This window comes from Sapajus apella, unplaced genomic scaffold (assembly GCF_009761245.1).
Source record: "Sapajus apella isolate SASKATOON/1434 unplaced genomic scaffold, GSC_monkey_1.0 scaffold19, whole genome shotgun sequence".
Lineage (NCBI taxonomy): Eukaryota > Metazoa > Chordata > Mammalia > Primates > Cebidae > Sapajus > Sapajus apella.
Genome location: NW_022436959.1, coordinates 10,850,966 through 10,871,982, shown reverse-complemented (window position 1 = coordinate 10,871,982; position 21,017 = coordinate 10,850,966). Strand labels below are relative to the sequence as shown.

Below are 21,017 nucleotides of genomic sequence, written 5' to 3'. Positions count from 1 at the left end.
CGCAGATAGAGATAAGACTAAAACATGATTCTCCTAAACTTTAACCCTTGAGTTAGCTCACTTAACCTTGTAAATCTCTGCAAAGATTTTGTTCCCTGGCTCCTCCATGGTTACCAGGTGGTGGATACACATTATAAAGCAGAAGAAACTGGAATCGCTTCTATGGGTGTCTTTTTTTAGAGCAAGGAAGCATTTCCTAGAAAACCCCAGCACATGTCCCCTCACTTGGCCTTGGCCAGGACTGGTCACATGCTCTTTTTCTAAGCCAATGCCTGGGCAAGGGAAGGGTTAGTCATAACAGATTTAGACTACTTCGGATTTACTTCTGGGCCAAGGAGAGGGAGGGAATGGGGTCTGGGGCTGGCATAAGATGGGTGGGGGCGGCAGGGGAAGAAACGGGTGTGGGACAGTTATGTGAGCTGTCAGAAGGACTCGGAAAATACTGCAGAGTGATTGAGAGTGCAGAGGGGCCTGGGTTCTCATCTGTGCGCCCTCTCATCCTAGCTGGGTTATCCAGGGCCCCTTGAAAGGCTCTGCTAAGCCTGGGTTTCCAGGACAGCAATAAGGTCGCTGTGATAAACATAATGTAGGTAAGCAGTTGGCACAGTGCCTTGCATAGAATAGTCCTCAGATGTTTACTATTGTCGTTATTGATATTATTAATAAAAGTGACCTAGCTCCTCCCCTCGAGAAGTTCACAAGGGGCCCAAATGTGACAGGGGGAGCTATGAGAAGGCAGGAGGTGACTTCCTGCCAAAGAGGGAGCTAGGGCAAGGAGAAGGCGCCGCCAAGCCTGCGTTCCCCTTCGCACGCGGCTGGCCTCGGTGGCCACAAGGGGAGCTCAGCAAGGCCGGGGGTTCGGGAGGCGGGTCCTGCACAGCGACTCAGCCTCCTCCGTGTGGCCGCAGGCCTGGAGAGTATGGCGCCGCACGCCCCTCGCCGGCTTGCCCGAGAGGCGACAGCGCGGCGCCGGGAGGCTGGCGTCCAATTTAATCACCAGGCCGCGCGGGACGGAGGCCGGGGGTCCCTATTTTCCGTCAGGGTTCGCGGTCACGAGTGGAGCCCACCGAGCACTCTACTTCCCTGGCATTTTCACAGCATTAACTGGATGACAGAGTCTAGAGGCAGGGCTCGCGCCGACACTGACTAGCAACGCCGACCTCGGAACCGCGCCCGGCCGCGCGCCCCTGCCCCTTGCCCCCTGCCCCCTCCCGCACCGGGCCGGCTCCCCCTCCCGGCCGGGCTCGGCGGCGCGGGCGCGGGGGCGTGGGCGGAGCCGCGGCGCAGCAGTTCATTACGTTGGACAGGGCGCGTCTGCGCCTCGGGCTGCCGCGGCTCTCCTGGCCTCCGCCTGCAGCCGGCAGCGGAACGGGGGCAGGCGGCTGAGACGGGCGAGCTATTTGCATTCCCCGGCAGTCATTTTTATATGCGGAGGTAATGAAGTTGTCAGCAGCGTCCCGAGTGTGGCAGAGCCTGATATTCAAATCGCCCTGCCCGCTCCGCCTGCTCCCGCCCGCGGGTCCCGGGAGTCCCGGGCTGCGCGCGCCCGCCCCGCATCCCCGCTTCGCCCGCGACCGCGCGCCTCCCTGTCCTCCCCCGCGCCTTTGTCTCCGTCTCCCTCTCCTTTCCCTAGTCTTTTGTGTCCCGCCAGACTTAGCTCCAGAAACCAGCCACCCTTCTGCGTCCCCGCACGCCGGTACCCTTCACCCCGGGCGGTGCGCTGGCGGCAGGTTTGGTGAAGTTTGCGGCTGCAGCAAGGCCGCCCCCTCTTTCCTTCGGGAGGGGCCCCTAGCTCTCCCTTCATCCACATCTCTAGGAACGATGACCTAGTACTGGCATTACCGTTTGGGCCTAGAGGAGTTTTCAGCCCTCTTTCCGAATGCATATCTGTGGTCATTTTTATGATTTCAGAAACCCAGCACACAGCTATTCTGTCAGGCTGCTGAGAAAAAGGCTGCCCGGGTGAGGAAATGAGGCGGAAAGGTGGTTGAAACTGCCTGGAGTGGGTGAAGGAAGGCAGTGAACACCCATGCTCCTCCGGTTGGTTTTCCTGGGCCTCTGCAACCGTGCTCCTCACTGGGGCAGCCATGACCACAAGAGGCTGCTGAGCGCTTGCAGCGTGGCCAGGCCAGACCAAGATGTTTTCCAAGTGGGAAATACACACTCCATTGTAAAGAAGACTATGAAAAAAAGAATGTGAACTTGCTTATTCATCATTTAAAAACAACCCTTATCGCATATTGAAATGATAATATTTTCGGTATATAGGGTGAAATAAAGTATCATGAATTAAATCTGGTTCTTTTTTAAAAAAATGTGGCTACAAAGAACATTTAAATTTAGTCACGTGGCTCACATTATATTTCTTTCTTTTTTTTTTATTTAAATTTTATTTATTTATTTTTTTTAAAGACCGGGTTTCACCATGTTGTCCAGGCTGGTCTTGAACTCCCGACCTCAGGTGATCCGCCCGCCTTGGCCTCCAAAGTGCTTGGATTGACTCACATTATATTTCTATGGGACTGCTCTTAAGACCCAATCCAACCCATGTTCTAACCTTGCCCTCTCACCTTGCTCTGCAGGTGCTTTGGAACAGGGCAGGGATGGAGGGAAGGTCCTTGTATCTTAAACATCAAACGCCCAGGAAAATAATTAGGAGGTGTTTGGGATTCTGCTGAAAACCCTGACGACAGTAAGTAGCAGATGTCTGTTTCTTTTCCCTTTGTTCATTTAAAAGACTCACACTCCCCCACAGCCATGCCACAATTCCATGGGCCAACCATTCATGTGTGAAGGTGGGCCTCTAGGAGTGTTTTGTGCCTTTTAGGAGTTATTTGTGGCACATTAAACTTGCTGACATGCCATTTGGAAAAGTGAATATTGTCTATGCACTGTAACAACTATTTCATAAGTATTTTTGGTGTACACTGTTCCTCCGCACTCAAGCTTTGGAGTAAGGGCTCCCGGAGTATGCATTGACACGATACACTGCAAATGATCCGGGCATCGGGGAGTCCCCGGGTGTGCATTGATTCCATACACGGCCGCAGCTCCTACAGGGCTCTTATGGCGCAGCTCGCCAACGATCCATGTGTTAAAGACTCCCCAAATACACATTGACACGATAGACTGGAGTTGTTTGGGTCTATCGTGGCAATGATCCGGGGTTAATGGCAGTGTCTTATACACTTTCATTGAGATTGGAGTGCTCGTGGTCCTAATGGCAGAACCGGAACTGCCCCAGTTAAGTCCCATCATGCCGCCCAGTGAAGGATGTATGGATCTTTGACCTTCCGCTTCATGACAATGTGGCATTGCTAATGTTTGTTGATGTTTCAACTGACACAATTGAGTTAGCATCTCCTCACTCCCCAAAATGTCATTTTTGCAGTTCAACACCTGGATTAGGGGGTCCATCTATTGATAGTTTCATTTGGTTAATCATAAGTTAAAGACCTAGGAAACGTCATACTCAAACCTGAAGTGGTTTGGGAAGAATAATCTTGGGAGATAGATGCAAATGAGCTTGAGACAAGAGTTAAAATACTCAGTCCTGAGAAATAAACTCAGTCCTGAGAAAATCTAGTTGGCTAGGCTGAAATAGACAAGACAATAAGGTGGGAAGAAGACGCTTTTAAAAATAATGAAAATAATATATTCAATGAAAATAATTCAAACACTACAGAACTGTATGAAATAAAAAAAGAATCCTCTCCTTCCTTCCTTCCTCCCTCCCTCCCTCCCTTCCTCCCCCCATTCCTTCCTTCCTTCCTTCCTTCCATACCATTCACTGTTACAGGCACTATTAATATTTTTGTATATTCTTCCAGGAAGTTAAAAAGGCATACAAATATATATAGTCATGCATCTTTTAATGATGGGAGTATGTTCAGAGAAATGTATTGTTAGGCGACGTAATCGTTGCACAAATATCATAGAGTGTACTTGTACAAACTTACACAGTGTAACCCACTACACACCTAGGTTATATGGTATAACCTATTGCTCCTAGTTTACAAACCTGTACAGCATGGTACTGTAACAGAACGCTGAAGGCAATTGGCCCGGCACAGTGGCTCACGCCTGTAATCCCCGTACTTTAGGATGCCGAGGCTGGCCTTCAAGACCAGCCTGGCCAACATGGTGAAACCTCGTTTTTACTTAAAACACAAAAATTAGCTGGGCTTGATGGCGCCCCCTGTAGTCCCAGCTACTTTGGAGGCTGAGGCAGGAGAATCATGGGAACCTGGGAGGCGGAAGTTGCAGTGAACAGAGATGGTGCCACTGCATTCCTAGGGGAGAAAGCAAGACTCCATCTCAAAAACAAAAACAAAATAAAAACAATAAACAAAACAAAACAAAAACAATATAGGCAATTGTGACACAATGGTGAGTATTTGTGTGTCTAAACATAGAAAAGGTACAGTAAAAATACAGTCTAAAAGGTAAAAAAAAAAAAAAATACACCTGTATAGGGCACTTAACATGAATGGAGTTTGCAGGTCTAGAAGTTGCTTGGGTGAGTTGAGTGAGTAGTGAGTGAATGTGAAGGTCTAGGACATTCTGTACACTGTTGTAGGCTTTATAAACACTGTACCCTTAGGCTACACTAATTTATTTTTCAAAAGGTAATTGCTCTACAACATTATGATGGCTATGTTGCCACTGGGCTATAGGAGCTTTTCAGCTCCATGTTAATGTTTTTTTTTTTTAATTGTACTTTCGGTTCTGGGGTACATGTGCAAATCATGGAGGATTGTTGCATAGGTACACACACATGGCAATGTGTTTGCTGCCTCCAACCCCCCATCAGCTACATCTGGCATTTCTTCCCATGTTATCCTTCCCTGACCTCCCCACCCCCGACCTGTCCCTCCCTTGGCCCCCACCAACAGACCCCAGTCTGTGATGCTCCCCTCCCTGTGTCCATGTGTTCTCATTGTTCAATACCCACCTATGAGTGAGAACATGCGGTGTTTGATTTTCTGTTCTTGTGTCAGTTTGCTGAGAATGATGGTTTCCAGATTCATCTATGTCCCTGCAAAGGACACAAACTCATCATTTTTTATGGCTGCATAGTATTCCATGGTGTATATGTGCCACATTTTCCTTGTCCAGTCTATCGTTGATGGGCATTTGGGTTGGTTCCAGGTCTTTGCTATTGTAAACAGTGCTACTATGAACATACGTGTGCATGTGTCTTTATAATAGAATGATTTATAATCCTTTTGGTATATACCCAGTAATGGGATTGCTGGGTCAAAGGGAATTTCTATTTCTAGGTCCTTGAGGAAGCGCCACACTGTCTTCCACCATGGTTGAACTAGTTTACACTCCAACTGACAGTGAAAAGTGTTCTTATTTCTCCACATCCTCTCCAGCATCTGTTGTCTCCAGAGTTTTTAATGATTGCTATTCTAACTGGTGTGAGGTGGTGTCTCAATGTAGTTTTGATTTGCATTTATCTAATAATCAGTGATGATGAGCATTTTTTCATATGTTTGTTGGCCTCATATATGTCTTCTTTTGAAAAGTGTCGGTTCATATCCTTCTCCCACTTTTGGATGGGTTTGTTTGTTTTTTTCTTGTAAATTTGTTTTAGTTCTTTGTAGATTCTGGATATTAGCCCTTTGTCAGATGGGTAGATTGCAAAAATTTTTTCCCATTCTGTTGGTTGCTGGTTCACTCTAATGATTGTTTCTTTCGCTGTACAGAAGCTCTGGAGTTTAATTAGGTCCCATTTGTCTATTTCAGCTTTTGTTGCCAATACTTTTGGTGTTTTAGTCATGAAGTCTTTGCCTATGCCTATGTCCTGAATGGTTTTGCCTAGATTTTCTTCTAGGGTTTTTATGGTGTTAGGTTGTATGTTTAAGCCTTTAATCCATCAGGAGTTAATTTTAGCATAAAGTGTCAGAAAGGGGTCCAGTTTCTGCTTTCTGCGCACTGCTAGCCAGTTTTCCCAACACTATTTATTAAACAGGGAATCCTTTCCACATTGCTTGTTTTTGTCAGGTTTGTCAAAAATCAGATGGTTGTAGATGTGTGGTGTTGCCTCCAAGGCCTCCGTTCTGTTCCATTGGTCTATATCTCTGTTTTGGTACCAGTACCATGCTGTTTTGATTACTGTACCTTTGTAGTATAATTTGAAATCAGGTAGTGTGATGCCTCTGGCTTTGTTCTTTTTGCTTAGGATTGTCTTGGCTATGCAGGCTCTCTTTTGGTTCCATATGAAGTTTAAGGTGGTTTTTTCCAGTTCTGTGAAGAAGGTCATTGGTAGCTTGATGGGAATAGTGCTGAATGTATAAATTACTTTGGGCAGTATGGCCATTTTCACGATATTGATTCTTCCTAACCATGAGCATGGAATGTTTCTCCATTTGTCTGTGTCCTCTTTTACTTCCTTGAGCAGTGGTTTGTAGTTCTTGAAGAGGTCCTTTACATCCTTTGTTAGTTGTATTCCTAGGTATTTTATTCTCTTTGTAGCAATTGTGAATGGGAGTTAGCTCATGATTTGGCTCTCAGTCTGTTATTGGTGTATAGAAATGCTTGCGATTTCTGCACATTGATTTTGTATCCTGAGACTTTGTTGAAGTTGCTTATCAGTTTAAGGAGATTTTGGACTGAGATGATAGGGTCTTCCAAATATACAATCATGTTGTCTGCAAATAGAGACCATTTGACTTCCTCTTTTCCTAATTGAATATCCTTTATTTCTTTTTCTTTTCTAATTGCTCCGGCTAGAACTTCCAATACTGTATTGAATAGGAGTGGTGAGAGAGGGCATCCTTGTCTAGTGCTGGATTTCAAAGGGAATGCTTCCAGTTTTTGCCCATTCAGTATGATATTGGTTGTAGGTGTGATGTAAATAGCTTTTATTATTTTGAGATATGTTCCTTCGATACCTAGTTTATTGAGAGTTTTTAGCATAAAGTGCTGTTGAATTTTGTCAAAGGCCTTCTGTGCATCTGTTGAGATAATCATGTGGGTTTTTGTCTTTGGTTTTCTTTACGTGGTGGATTACATTTATAGACTTGCGTATGTTGAACCAGCCTTGCATCTCAGGAATGAAGCCTGCTTGATCGTGATGGATAAGCTTTTTGATGTGCTGTTGCAATCAGTTTGCCAGTGTTTTATTGAAGATTTTTAAATGGATGTTCATCATGGATATTGGCCTGAAGTTTTCTTTTTTTGTTGAGTCTCTGCTGGGTGTTGGTATCAGGATGATGTTGGTCTCATAAAATGATTTTGGAAGGATTCCCTCTTTTTGGATTGTTTGGCATTGTTTCAGAAGGAATGGTACCAGTTCCTCTTTGTATGTCTGGTAGATTTCAGCTGTGAATCCATGTGGACCTGGACTTTTTTTGGTTGGTAGGCTATTAATTGCTGCCTCAGCTTCAGCCCTTGTCATTGGTCTATTCAAGGTTTCAACTTCTTCCTGGTTTAGGCTTAGGAGGGTGCAAGTGTCCAGGAATTTATCCATTTCTTCCAGGTTTACTGGTTTATGTGCATAGAGTTGTTTGTAGTAATCTCTGATTGTGGTTTGTATTTCTGCGGAGTCAGTGGTGATATCCCCTTTTTTTGTTTTTTATTGCATCTATTTGATTCTTCTCCCTTTTCCTTTTTATTAATCTGGCTAGTGGTCTATTTTGTTGACCTGTTCAAAAAAACAGCTCCTGGATTTATTGATTTTTTGAAGGATTTTTTGTGTCTCTGTCTCCTTAAATTCTGCTCTGATCTTAGTTATTTCTTGTCTTCTGCCAGCTTTTGAGTTTTTTTGATCTTGCTCCTCTAGCTCTTTCAATTTTGATGATAAGATGTCGATTTTAGATCTTTCCTCACTTCTCTGGTGGGCATTTATTGCTATAAATTTCCCTCTAGACACTGCTTTAAGTGTGTCCCAGAGATTCTGGTACGTTGTGTCTTCATTCTCATTGGTTTCAAAGAACATCTTTATTTCTGCCTTAATTTCATTGTTTATCCAGTTGACATTCAGGAGCCAGTTGTTCAGTTTCCATGAAGTTGTGGGGTTCTGAGTTAGTTTCTTAATTCTGAGTACTAATTTGATTGCCCTGTGGTCTGAGAGACTGTTTATTATGATTTCCGTTCTTTTGCATTTACTGAGGAGTGATTTATTTCCAATTATATGGTCAGTTTTAGAGTAGGTGCCCTGTGGTGCTGAGAAGAATGTATATTCTGTGGATTGGGGGTGGAGATTTCTGTAAATGTCTATTAGGTCCGCTTGGTCCAGATCTGAGTTCCAAGTCCTGGATATCCTTGTTAATTTTTTGTCTCGTTGATCTAATATTGACAGTGGAGTGTTAAAGTCTCCCACTATTATTGTTTGGGAGTCTCAGTCTCTTTGTAGGTCATTAAGAACTTGCTTTATATACCTGGGTGCTCCTGTATTGGGTGCATATATATTTAGGATCATTAGTTCTTCTTGTTGCATTGATCCCTTTACCATTATGTAATGCCCTTCTTTGTCTCTTTTGATCTTTGTTGGTTTAAAGTCCATTTTATCAGAGACTAGTATTGCAACTCCTCCTTTTTTTTTTTTGCTCTCCATTTGCTTGATAAGTCTTCCTCCATCCCTTTATGTTGAGCCTATGTGTGTCCTTGCATGTGAGATGGGTTTCCTGAATACAGCACACTGATGGGTTTTGACTTTTTATCCAATTTGCCAGTCTGTGTCTTTTCACTGGGGCATTTAGTCCATTTACATTTAAGGTTAATATTGTTATGTGTGAATTTGATCCTGCCATTTTGATGCTAGCTGGATGTTTTGCCCGTTAGTTGACACATTTTCTTCATTGTGTTGATGGTCTTTACCATTTGGTACATTTTTGGAGTGGCTGGTACTGGTTGTTTCTTTCCTTGTTTAGTGCTTATTTCAGGAGCTCTTGTAAGGCAAGCCTGGTGGTGATGAAATCTCTCCGCAATTGCTTGTCAATAAAGGATTTTCTTTCTCCTTCGCTTATGAAGCTTAGTTTGGCTGGATATGAAATTCTAGGTTGAAAGTTCTTTTCTTTAAGGTTGTTGAATATTGGCCCCCACTCTCTTCTGGCTTGTAGGGTTTCTGTGAAGAGATCTGCTGTGAGTCTGATGGGCTTCCCTTTGTGGGTAACCCAACCTTTCGTTCTTGCTGCCCTTATCATTTTTTCCTTTATTTCAACTCTGGTGAACCTGACGATTATGTGCCTTGGGATTGCTCTTCTTGAGGAATATCTTTGTGGTGTTCTCTGTATTTCCTGGACTTGGATGTTGGCCTGCCTTGCTAGGTTGGGGAAGTTCTCCTGGATAATATCCTGAAGAGTGTTTTCCAGCTTGGATTCATTCTCTCTGTCACATTCAGTTACACCTATCAAATGTAGATTAGGTCTTTTCACATAATCCCATATTTCTTGGAGTCTTTGTTCATTTCTTTTCACTTTTTTTTCTCTATTCTTGCTCATGTGAATGGCACTTGGGTTGTGTGTCAGGGAGAAAGGAGAGCAGGAGGGCACATGCTTCCTGCTTACAAGGTGCCAGGAGTGTAAGGGAGAGACATAGGGAAGGAATGGGGGTTCCCTTTCAGGCCCTGTATCTGAATTGTAGTGGGGCACTGGTAAGCCATGAACATCCCATACCTTTAATGTGCCTCATTTGTAAAATGGGTAGATCAATATTTTATGAGCTCAAAAATCTTATGGCTTTTGAGCCATAGGACTTGAACTTGCCTGAAAGGATTTTATCTTTTAATCTGCCTACTGGGGAGCATTGTGTAATACCTAAGAGTATTCCTTTACTATGGTAGTAAGGGGCTGCTGCTTATAATTTGCCAGAACTAACAACCATCGGCACTTACTGTGACCTCAAAGACTTCATACACCTTTTGGCAAAATAGAAAAGGAAAGAAATACAAGAAAAAAAGGGGAAAAAAGGAAAAGAAGAGGATACTAGTGAAAATTAAGAAAAGTGGGCCGGGCGCGGTGGCTCAAGCCTGTAATCCCAGCACTTTGGGAGGCCAAGGCGGGTGGATCACGAGGTCAAGAGATCGAGACCATCCTGGTCAACATGGTGAAACCCTGTCTCTACTAAAACTACCAAAAAAATTAGCTGGGCATGGTGGCGCGTGCCTGTAATCCCAGCTACTCAGGAGGCTGAGGCAGGAGAATTGCATGAACCCAGGAGGCGGAGGTGGCGGTGAGCCGGGATCGCGCCATTGCACTCCAGCCTGGGTAACAAGAGCGAAACTCCATCTCCAAAAAAAAAAAAAAAAAATTAAGAAAAGTGAAAAGCAGGACATAGAAATCTTCTGGTAATTACTCTTTAGATGCAGCTGAATCCTGTCTCTACTCTGGAAGTTGAACAGACATTGCTTAAATGGTTTCTCTGAAGTACATTGCAGAATTGGATGTCAAGTGTCCTCCTTCTTGGGATTCACATGCTGAATGAATTTTATTGGACGTGATAAGCTTGCCATCATGTCCTCCTCTGTGGCAAAGAGAAACATTCTGACTGAGGCAGTGTCTAAAGATAGAGAGAACCCTGTGACCTATTGATTAGAGACCTCCCTTCAAGCTGACACCAGTACTCTTTGAGAATTATTACCAAGCCCACCTTGCCCAAAACAATGAAGGACTTGTTTAAAGTTTGTGCTGACTTTCAGATGAACTTTACATAGTCCCTCCTTAGACATAGCCTTTCCAAGTGGTATTTGAGGCTATCTAGAAGCAAACAAAATAAACACAAGCAGATAGCCCATAAGACCAAACATGTGCCATCATAACATCTCTTGTGACCATGACTCACCTAAAATAAGGGAGTTTGGTGAATTTTTTGATTTACTGAAGAAGGATGCCTTGCCAGCCCTGTCAGTCACTAGAGTCTTTGATTTTGCAAAGGAAAGTGAGAGGTCTAACAGGCTCTGCTAAAACCTCGCAGTCAAGCCATCTGTCTCATGGTGATATTGGGGATTTCCAAAATAGCTTCCTATAAGATCACCTTGCATGTGGAATCCATGGCTGACACCTCCAGGGGGACTCCTGATGGAACCAAATTTGATATTTTCATTGGCATGGAGCAAGGACTGGCCGGTGAGAATAAATTTCTGATTTCCTCAAAAATCCAAGGGCAGCACAGGGTTATTATTGGTAGTATGACTAGAGAGGGCTCTTACTGTGTGGGTGAGCAGGTGCCAATCCCAAATTACTGTCAGGATTTTGGGGACCTACAGTTTTTGTTCAGACAGCAGAATTCTTCATCCATAATTAACTCCCAGATTACTACCAAAGATTGTTTTGGAAGAATGTTCATTGTGAAAGGGCATGTCCCTCTACCAGTATCAAGAGAGCTACTAACAAAGTATGTCATACATATCATTGGGTGTCAGGAAACTTAAGTGTTTCTACATCAGTAAAGACCAGGAGACCCAAAAGTACCCATCTGGGGCCATGAGCACCAGATGAAAGTAATGATGGTTGATAGTCCCCAGTTGGTGAGACATTTTCCTGGCAATTTACCAAGATTATTGAAACTAATATCACAATAGTTGTTTAGTTGATATTTCTGGAGCTATGCTGCAGTTGTGGCGTTTGGCTCCTTCTTGGAAAAACTTAGGAAACTATTGGGTCAATCACAATTAGAGTCCCAAAAGTGTTACTATGCTTGTGATCTTGCAAAGTAACTGGACCATATCCAGATGCTCAATAAGAACTGATCAAATGAATGAGTGAAGAAGGAAGAAAGGAATGACCTAATGTTATATAAACAATAAAATGATTCCAGAATTATTTATTTATTAATTTGTGACGAAGTTTTGCTCTTGTTGCCCAGGCTGGAGTGCAATGGCATGATCTTGGCTCACCTCAACCTCCACTTCCTGGGTTCAAGCAATTCTCCTGCCTTAGCCTCCTGAGTGGCTGGGGTTACAGGCATGTGCCACCATGCCTGGCTAATTTTGTATTTTTAGTAGAGACAGGGTTTCTCCATGTTGGCCGGGCTGGTATTGAACACCCAACCTCAGGGGATCCGCCCACCTTGGACTCCCAAAGTGTTGGGATTACAGGCGTGAGCCACCATGCCCAGCCTCAGAATTGTTTTTATCTAGTTCGATGATACCTATGTACAAGGAGAGAAATCATTGCAAGCCTAAATGTGTAGGTGATAGGACCTGACTGACTGCTTTTCACCAGAAGTTGTAAAAAGGGGAAACAAATTTTAAAAATGATCAATCTCTAATGCTTTCATGTTGTTTGAAAAACACAGTCATAGGAAGATCTCTCAAAGTCAACTGCATTTAATTCTGGAGATGTCATCAATTAACTTGAAATCATCAGTTTCAAATCTAAAGAGATAGCTTTGAATATGTCACATATATACCTAATGAACTGTACTAGTGTCTCAATGTTAAAAACCTGTGTAGCTCCTAACATAGAGGAGGAAATAGAGTGGGAACAAGAGCCCAATAGACACTTGCAAAGATCATTCCAAGTTTTATGAAAAAATCAGATTGTCGAAGTGAAGCAGGAAGATTCCAAGGAAGAATCAGATTTTCTTTCTACCTTAGAAAACACATAACATCTTCAGCAAATGAAATTAAAATTGCACATGGAAGACTGAGTTTCTGTAAAAGTCACTTAACCGGGAAGACACAACCACATATTTTATACTATGGAGCTACAGAGAGTTCAGTGTCGTATCAAGTAATTGTTTTCCCAGCACAAAATGCAAGACATCTTGAGGGTGAAATTTCAAAACAGTAAATTTCATTTGGCATCAACCTTTTAACATCCGATCTTAAGGGACCACCAAAACTGTAAGACAGAGAAAGCAATTCTTCAATGGCCATTGTAGCTGCTTTAAGAAGCACTGGGCATTTCTTTCTTTTTTCTTTTTTAAATTTAGATTCAGGGGGTACATGTGCATGTTTGTTACATGGGTATATTGAGGAAGCACTGGGTATTTGTATATCTGGTAAATTCAGAGGTAGTCTCCCATACTTTTTTTTGCAGTTTTAAATGTTCCATGATTGAATATATTACTAAAATAGTTTTCAAAGTGAGGTTAGCAGACTTGATACATCATGATATATGTTCAATTTTAAAGGCAAATTTTTCTACCCTTGAAAAAGCAGTAAAACTTCCCTGGGTGATTCGTAAGCCCATCCAACTTTGAGAACTTTTAGAACTTTGATTAGGGGTTGTGATTATTTGATCTAAAGTTGTTGGTTAGTTCCTTTACATTTTGGGAATTACATGCTGGAGGTAGTAGGTATGGTTAAGCAAATATTTATTTTTAAAAATTAAAACAGGCTTATTTTTTTCCTCTATAGAAAAATGGCATAGGCTTATTGTAAAAAAAAAAATGTTGGAATATAGAGAAAAGGCTGGGTGTAGTGGCTCATGACTGTAATCCTAGCACTTTGGGTGGCTGAGGTGGTACATCGCCAGGTCAGGAGTTCAAGATCAGCCTGCCAACATGTGATACCCCGTCTCTACTAAAAATACAAAAAGTAGCTTGGTATGGTGACACATGCCTGTAAGTCCAGCTGCTTGGGAGGCTGAGGCAGAAGAATTGCTTGAACCCGGGAGGGGAAGGTGGCAGTGAGTTGAGATTGTACCATTGCACTCCAGCCTGGACAACAGAGCAAGACTCTGTCTTGAAAAAAACAAACAAAAACATACATATGTGTGTATATATACATATATATGTATATATATGTGTGTGTATACGTATATACACATATACATATATATGTATATGTATGTGTGTGTGTGTATATACGTATACACACACACACATATATATACACACACACAATGTATATATATGTGTGTGTGTATATATAGAAAGAAGAAAGTATTTTATATACTCTTTAAGATTAGTGATATTAACCCCTTAAAGTCTTATTTGTTGCAAATATTTTTCTGAGATTGTCATTAGCTTTTTTTAAATATAGGAGTTTTACATTTTTTATAAAAAAATTTATCAGGTTTTTCTCTTTTCATTTCTGGCCTTTGACTTATGATAAGAAAGACTGTCATTTCCCTGGATAATAAAAATCTTCATGTGTTTTTCTCCCATACTTTTCCATTTTTCCAAGTTTCACATTTAAAGTGTTGATCCCACTGGAATTTTTTTTGAGACAAAGTCTCACTCTGTCACCAGGCTGGAATGCAGTGGCACGATCTCGGCTCACTGCAGCCTCCACCTCCTTTATTCAAGTGATTCTCCTGCCTCGGCCTCCCAAGTAGCTGGGACTACAGGCGCACACCACCATGCCCAGGTGATTTTTATATTTTTAGTAGAGACAGGGTTTCACCATGTTGGCCAGGATGGTCTCAATCTCTTGACCTTGTGATCCGCCCACCTTGGCCTCCCAAAGTGCTGGGATTGCAGGCGTGAGCCACTGCGCCCGGCCTCGATCCCACTGGAATTTAATGCAGTGGAAAGAATAAAGCTGGGATCCAGATCCGTTTACTTTTTACAAATGGCTAGTTTTTTCAAGATAATTTCTTTTTGTCTATGTATGAAAACCATTTCCCATTTCTTGAATAATTTATCTTTGTCCCACTGATGTAAAATGCTACTTTGATTATGTACTAAATGTCTACACATACTCTCTGGGCCCTACCATGGTCATTCGGTTGGTCTGTGTATTTCTGTGCCAGCACCACACGTTTTATTATCTCATTACTCTTCGTGTTTAGAATTTTCTTGACTATTCTTGAATGTTTATTCTTCCAGATAAACTTTAAAATTATTTTTCAAAGTTTCACGAAAGATCCTGTTGAGACTTTCATTAGAATTATGTAACTTACACAATATATGTTTACATAAATTTATAAATTAACTTGGGGGAGAATTGGCTTTTTTATAATTCTGAGTCACCTTTGTGATAATATAAGAAAAGACATGATTTCTCAAATTGCTCAAACCTTTGTTGAAGCATTCTTGTGTGTGTGTGTGTGTGTGTGTGTGTGTGTGTATGTGTGATCACAAATAGATTTTGCCTGTTTCTTGTAAAGTTTATTTCTGGGGAATTTTACAGGGTTTTGTTGGCTTATGATAACCACATGGTTCTAAGGTATGTGTGTAGACCTACGTGTGGCCTAACATGTAAGCTTGGAGCTAGATTGCTGTGGTTTTAGGGAATTGGTAAGTGATAGAAGCCGGTGTCTTAAAAGACAAACCCAAATGGATCTTTGACACAGCTTACAAGTTGCTGTGAGGCTTTGGGTAGATTCTTCTTCCTAAGCTCCTTTTCCCACATGTATACAATAGGAAATCTTGAAGCGATTTGTAAGCATTGAATCGTCTGACATAGCACTTAGCACATAGTGGGCCATCAGATATGGGAGCTGTTTAAAGGCCAAGCTAATAAGTCTGTCTCAAAATTCCTTGCAATGTTGAGATTCCTTGAAGCTTTTGAAAAACTATTTATACTTGGCAGAGGTTTAAAAATATGTTTGTAATAAAAGCACTGTTCTAACAGTCCCTTCCCCCCTCTCTGATGGCATATTTGATGTGATGAAGAGAGCTTATCCAATGACTATCTGGTTCTGAGTACCATTACTGCTGAAAGGTTTCATCTCAGCCATCACAATGGGGGACCTGGTTCTTTCTTCTTACACTGTTAATTAATGGTCGATTGGGGAATTAGGGGAGGGGCTTCAATGTGTTAATGCCTTAATAAAGTACATCTGAGGCACACAGACCATTTGGAGTACCCAGTTAAGAATGATTTGCCACGTACAGGAGAGCTGAAAGAAGACTTTCACGAACACGGGCATTCAGCTAAACCAATAGTTAGCCCCACACTCTTAACGGCATAATCACCAACATAACCATTTCAGCATAATGGCCTTTTAATCCAGAAACAATTACTTTGGATAATAAAATAACACCTTAATTTGCTTGACACAAAATTTGAACTATGTGGATCATCTAATGGTGAGGTGAGGGGAAGGGGAGTCTGTTGAGTTCTAAATACATTATAAAGCGATAACACATAATATACTTCAGGCCTGGGATGCTGTAATGGCTTAGCAGAGAAAGAAAATGATCAGGATCAGCTATTGCTTTAGAATTTACAAAATACTTCATCATTTGGGTATTGATTTCCTCAAGTTTTCTTAGGAAGAGATAGCTAATTTGATGCATGTTGATTAAATTTGTTCATTTTGAACACCTACTATGGGAAGTGCTATGGGAGATAACGATCAGTCAGCACATTTTTACTGAGTAAAAGATAATGTTCTCCCCTCGGATGAGATGTGAACTACACATGTTGTTTCACTATAGCAATATATATATATTTTTTTTTGAGACAGGGTGTCACTCTCACCCAAGCTTGAGTGCAGTGGCGCAATCTTGGCTTTCTTAAAGTAAGTATAGGAGATATTATTAAGTGTACTAAAAAAAAATTAGTGCAGGCTGCAAGCTAAAATAATCTACCAATTTACAATTAAGGATAAGATCGTTTATAGAGTCTTTCTTGATAGTAGATTTTGATGTATTAGAAATGGGATCATACTGGTTATATAATTTTGTATGATAATCTTGTTTTCTATTTAACATTATATAGCATAGGTATTTTCTCATTAAAAAGTCTTTGATACTATCCCTCTGCTATGGACTGAATAGTATTTGCTCCAAAATCCATATGTTGAAGCCCTAAGCCGAAACGTGACTGTATTTGGAGACAGTGCCTTTATGGAAGTGATTAAGGTTAAAGGAGGTGACACAGATGGGGCCCGGATTCAAGAGGATTCCTGTCTTTCTAGGAGGAGACACTAGAGAGACTCTCAGCCTGGGTGAGGATACACAGGCATCTGCATGGTAGGAAGAGATCCTTCACCGGAAACTGCCTGCTGGGCTTTGATCTGGGACTTCCAGAACCGTCAAGAAATACATTTCTGTTTATAAATACCAGTCTGTGGTATTTTGTTATAGTAGCCTGGACCAACCAATACACCCTTCAGTGGCTGCATACTATTCCAATGAATGTCCTCACTGGAATTATTTTTCTGTTCTTCCACTGTTGGACAGTTATTAGTTTATAACATGGAAGATACTGTTAGGTCTGTGAACTACCCTTTGATAGATGGCTTTCCTTCCCTTTTTCCTTTGGGTTTTTAAATGTTGGGCTTTCCTTCTCTGACATAGGCCTGTGCATACAAACAGTCATCATTATTAAGTGGGCTTCTTGCCTTTTCAGGATGAGGGTTCTGCTGGTTTAAATGTCCTAGATCAGGGCTGTGCAAACTGTGGCTTGTGGTCTGTGGGCCAGTGCCCGTCTGAATGATTTGCCACTGGTCCACATGAGACAGATACAGAAACCATGGGGAAATGTTTAGAAACCTTCATAGCAATTTGACATTGCTGTAGCATCCAAGAAGTGGTCAGGGGATGCTCTTGCAGTGTATACAATAGATCAGGTCATGAGTTTTATGTAGAGGGACTCTGTGGGCATTTTAGGATTCTGTTTCAGCCCATGGAAATTGTAGAAAACACACAAACAACTGGTCCTTCACCTGAGATATACTGAGAAGAGTAGAGGATGGAAGAAACTCCTAAAACCTCCAGAGCAAGGAGTGCAAACAGTATTTAAGGGACAGATATGGTTGAAACCCCAGTGCTGCCTCATTTCTCTGAGATCTTTGCCAGATTACTAAAGCTCACTGTGTGTTGGTTTCGTCAGTTTTAAAAACAGAAATAACAATAGTATTAACTTCATAAGATGATCCTACAGAGAAAGGACCTGGCATATGGCCTGGTATGTATGAAGTGCTCAGTAAATAGAAGCTACCTTCACTACAGCACTAAACATCACACAAGCAGAAGTTTGTGGAAGGGTTCCTTTCCTTGTTATTATTGCAAAACCCAAAGCTCTTGAGCGAAGCGGCATTCCCCTCTTTTTATCAGCCTATTTGTGATCCAGAAGTTTGTGTTTGTCTTCTACAGAGTTTGGGGCCACATCCCTTACAGGACAGTCTGGATTAGAGGTGAAAGGCCAGGAAATCACAGACCCTTTAGAGCACCAACTCTGCTCCTTCCTGCACTGCCAGTGGCTCAGCAAAAGCTCTGTTTATCTCACAGTTGCCAGATGTCTATCGTTTTGAGTTGTCCTGAATTTTATTGCCCTGTCCTGTTTACAGTCCTCATGGACACACAATGGCCTGAGCCCAGGGAGAAGCTGTATATCCATGACGTATCCACATCCTGGCACACCGTGACCCTCATTCTGCTACTGCTGTTGACCCACTCCCTACTTTGCGGCCTTGATAAAGGGGGAGGAGCAGAAAGAGGGTCGGAGCTGGTGTTTGAAGATCTAGATTGTTATCCTGGCTCTGCTGCTTATGATCCCTGAGCCCCAGTGTCCTTATCTGTAAAATGGGGACCGTAACACCAACCAACCTTGCTGGGTGACTATGGGGTGACTGCATGAGAGCCGCTGAAGTGTTCTAGTGCAAAACACATGCAACTTTCTTCCCATCCTGCCAGTATTGATCTTCTCTCTGCCTCTTAGTGCTGTGCTAAGTGTACATACAGTAGCCCCCTTATCAGAGCTTTCCATGGTTTCAGTTACCCGTGGTCAACCTTGGTCCAAGCTTCAGAAGTAAGTAATTCCTAAGTTTTGAATCACACTTAATTCCGAGAAGTGTGATGAAATCTCAAGCTGTCACACTCTGTCCCACCCACGATGGGAATCCTCCCTTTGTCTAGCAGGGATGATTGGGGCACTGATTTTGCCTTATTTTAAGGAACTCTTATTTTACTTACTAATGTCCCCAAAGTGCAGAGCAGTGATGCTGACATATTGTTGTAGTTGTTCTACTTATTTTGCTTATTGTTGTTAATTTACTACCTTTAGTTTGTAAATTACTGTGCCTAATTTATCAATTAAACTTTATCATAGGTATATATGTATAGAAAAAACATAGTATATGTAGGATTGGCTGCAATCCCACAGTTTCAGGCATACACTAGAGGATTTTGGAACATTTCGCCTGAGAATAAGGGGGACTACTCTACAAGCCATTGTACAAAGTGAATTCCCTACTAGAATATATGTTCCGTGAAGGCAGGGGTTTGCCCATTTTATTTTTTGCTCTATCCCAAGTTCAAGAATAATGCCTGGTGACAGTAGGTGCTTAATTAATATATGTTGAACAAATTAATTAAAATGAGTTATACAGTCACATTTCTTGGTGTCTCCTTTAGGATACTTTCAGCACTAAGCAACAGAAAACCCTGACTCCAAAGAGGACACAGATTATTTATAAACCAGAAAGGTCTGGAAGTAGAGAGGTTCTGTGGGTGGTTGGTTTGACGGCTCACAAGCATCATCTCTGGCCCAAGTCCTTCCACCTTTCTGTTCTGTCCTTCTCAGGCTGGCTGCCCTCAGAGTCATAAACAGCTGATGCAGTCCTGGGCATCACATCTAGGTAGTGACATCCCCCCGAAGCAGAGAGAACCTCTCTCTTCCTTGTGTATCTTTTCCTTTCTTTTTCTTTTTTTTTTTTTTTTTTGAGATGGAGTCTTGCTCCGTCACCCAGGCTGGGGTGCAGTGGTGCGATCTGAAGTCCGCCTCCTGGGTTCAAGTGATTCTCCTGTCTCAGCCTCCTGAGTAGCTGGAATTACAGGCGTGTGCCACCATACCCAGCTAATTTTTTTTGTATTTGTAGTAGAGACAGGGTTTCACCATGTTGGTTAGGCTGGTCTTGAACTCCTGACCTCATGATCTGCCTGCCTCGGCCTCCCAAAGTGCTGGGATTACAAGCATGAGCCACTGTGCCCGGCTGATCTTTTCAAGAATGTGGAAATCTGTTCCCCAAATCCTCTACTTGACTGTTGTCCACTTGCCTATGCCTGGTTTAGCAATCACAAGCTTGGCGCAGTAAGGGTTAACCCTGAGTTATATGTGGGAAAGGTTAATACCTAAAAAGATTCTGACTTTTGTCAGAAAGGAAGAAGAGAGGGCAACCAAGAGTATCAGATCCACGTACCCTTTGGAGTCTTAGAAAAAAAAGAGCCAGGAGTGGTGGCTTATGCCTGTAATCCCAGCATTTTGGGAGGCCAAGGCGGGATGATTGCTTGAGTCCAGAAGTTTTAGACCAGCCTGGGCAACATAGCAAGACCTGATCTCTACAAAAAATAAAAAAATTAGCCAGGTGTGATGGTGTAACCTGTGGTCCCAGCTACTTGGGAGGCTGAGGTGGGAGGATTGCTTGAGTCCAGCGGGTCGAAGCTGCAGTGAGCTGTGGTCATGCCACTGCACTGCAGCCTGGGTGACAGAGCAAGACTCTGTCTCAAAAAAAACCATTATTAAGCAAAAATTAATTAAACTTGTTTGATTAAGCACATATGTGAATGAGTAAGTGTTTATGTTATATGCAAACCAAGAACTGGGAATAATAAGTGAAGAAGGAATTGCATTTCGGGAGCTTGGGAGAAAATACACCCTTTCCGGCTGCCTGATTCACAAATGCATTTAGGGTTGACAACTGGCTATGTAAAAGGGGGGTGCTTAAATGCAAGATGATGTAGGATAAGATATACTTTGCAGTGCTATAATAGCTTTTGGATTAAGTTAGAGATTCAGACCCACTACAGCAGTTGCAGAATAATCTCATTAATGCGTCACCTAATTCACTGCATGCACTAGTTCACTTGACCAGGCTAGTTGTTTACTCTGGTATGTTCAAGGGAGAAATGATTTGCAAAGGAAACAAATAGTCCAAGTAAGAGTATAAGGAATGTGTTAAATGATTTTAAGTGTTCTGGCTTATCAAATCTCATGTGCAAAAAATATCTATTTAAACTAGCCCCTGGAACCTATCCTTGGCACACATAACAGCCTGTGGTTGAAGGCACTATATGCATCTGGAATTAACCACACCAGTATAGCCTAAAATACTTTGTAATGCAAATTCCCTTAATTTGGCCATTACCCTTCCTGCAGTTAGTTTGAATTTCTGAGGTTTTCTTGAATCCCCAGACCTCAGGGTGCTTGGTAATCGAACCACAGGAAG

General features: G+C 42.3%; 1 long non-coding RNA gene across 2 annotated transcripts in view; it reads left to right on the top strand.

The window, feature by feature from the left end:
• Positions 1-375: 375 nt before the first annotated feature.
• The window catches only part of LOC116557450, a 100,264-nt gene continuing 79,622 nt past the window's right edge, over positions 376-21,017 (top strand). The window contains exons 1-2 of one of the 2 annotated variants that reach the window (XR_004271526.1): positions 376-1,434; positions 2,583-2,692. This is a non-coding gene — a long non-coding RNA (uncharacterized LOC116557450). The remainder of the gene's footprint in view (positions 1,435-2,582; positions 2,693-21,017) is intronic. The other variant, XR_004271525.1, reaches the window with a different exon arrangement.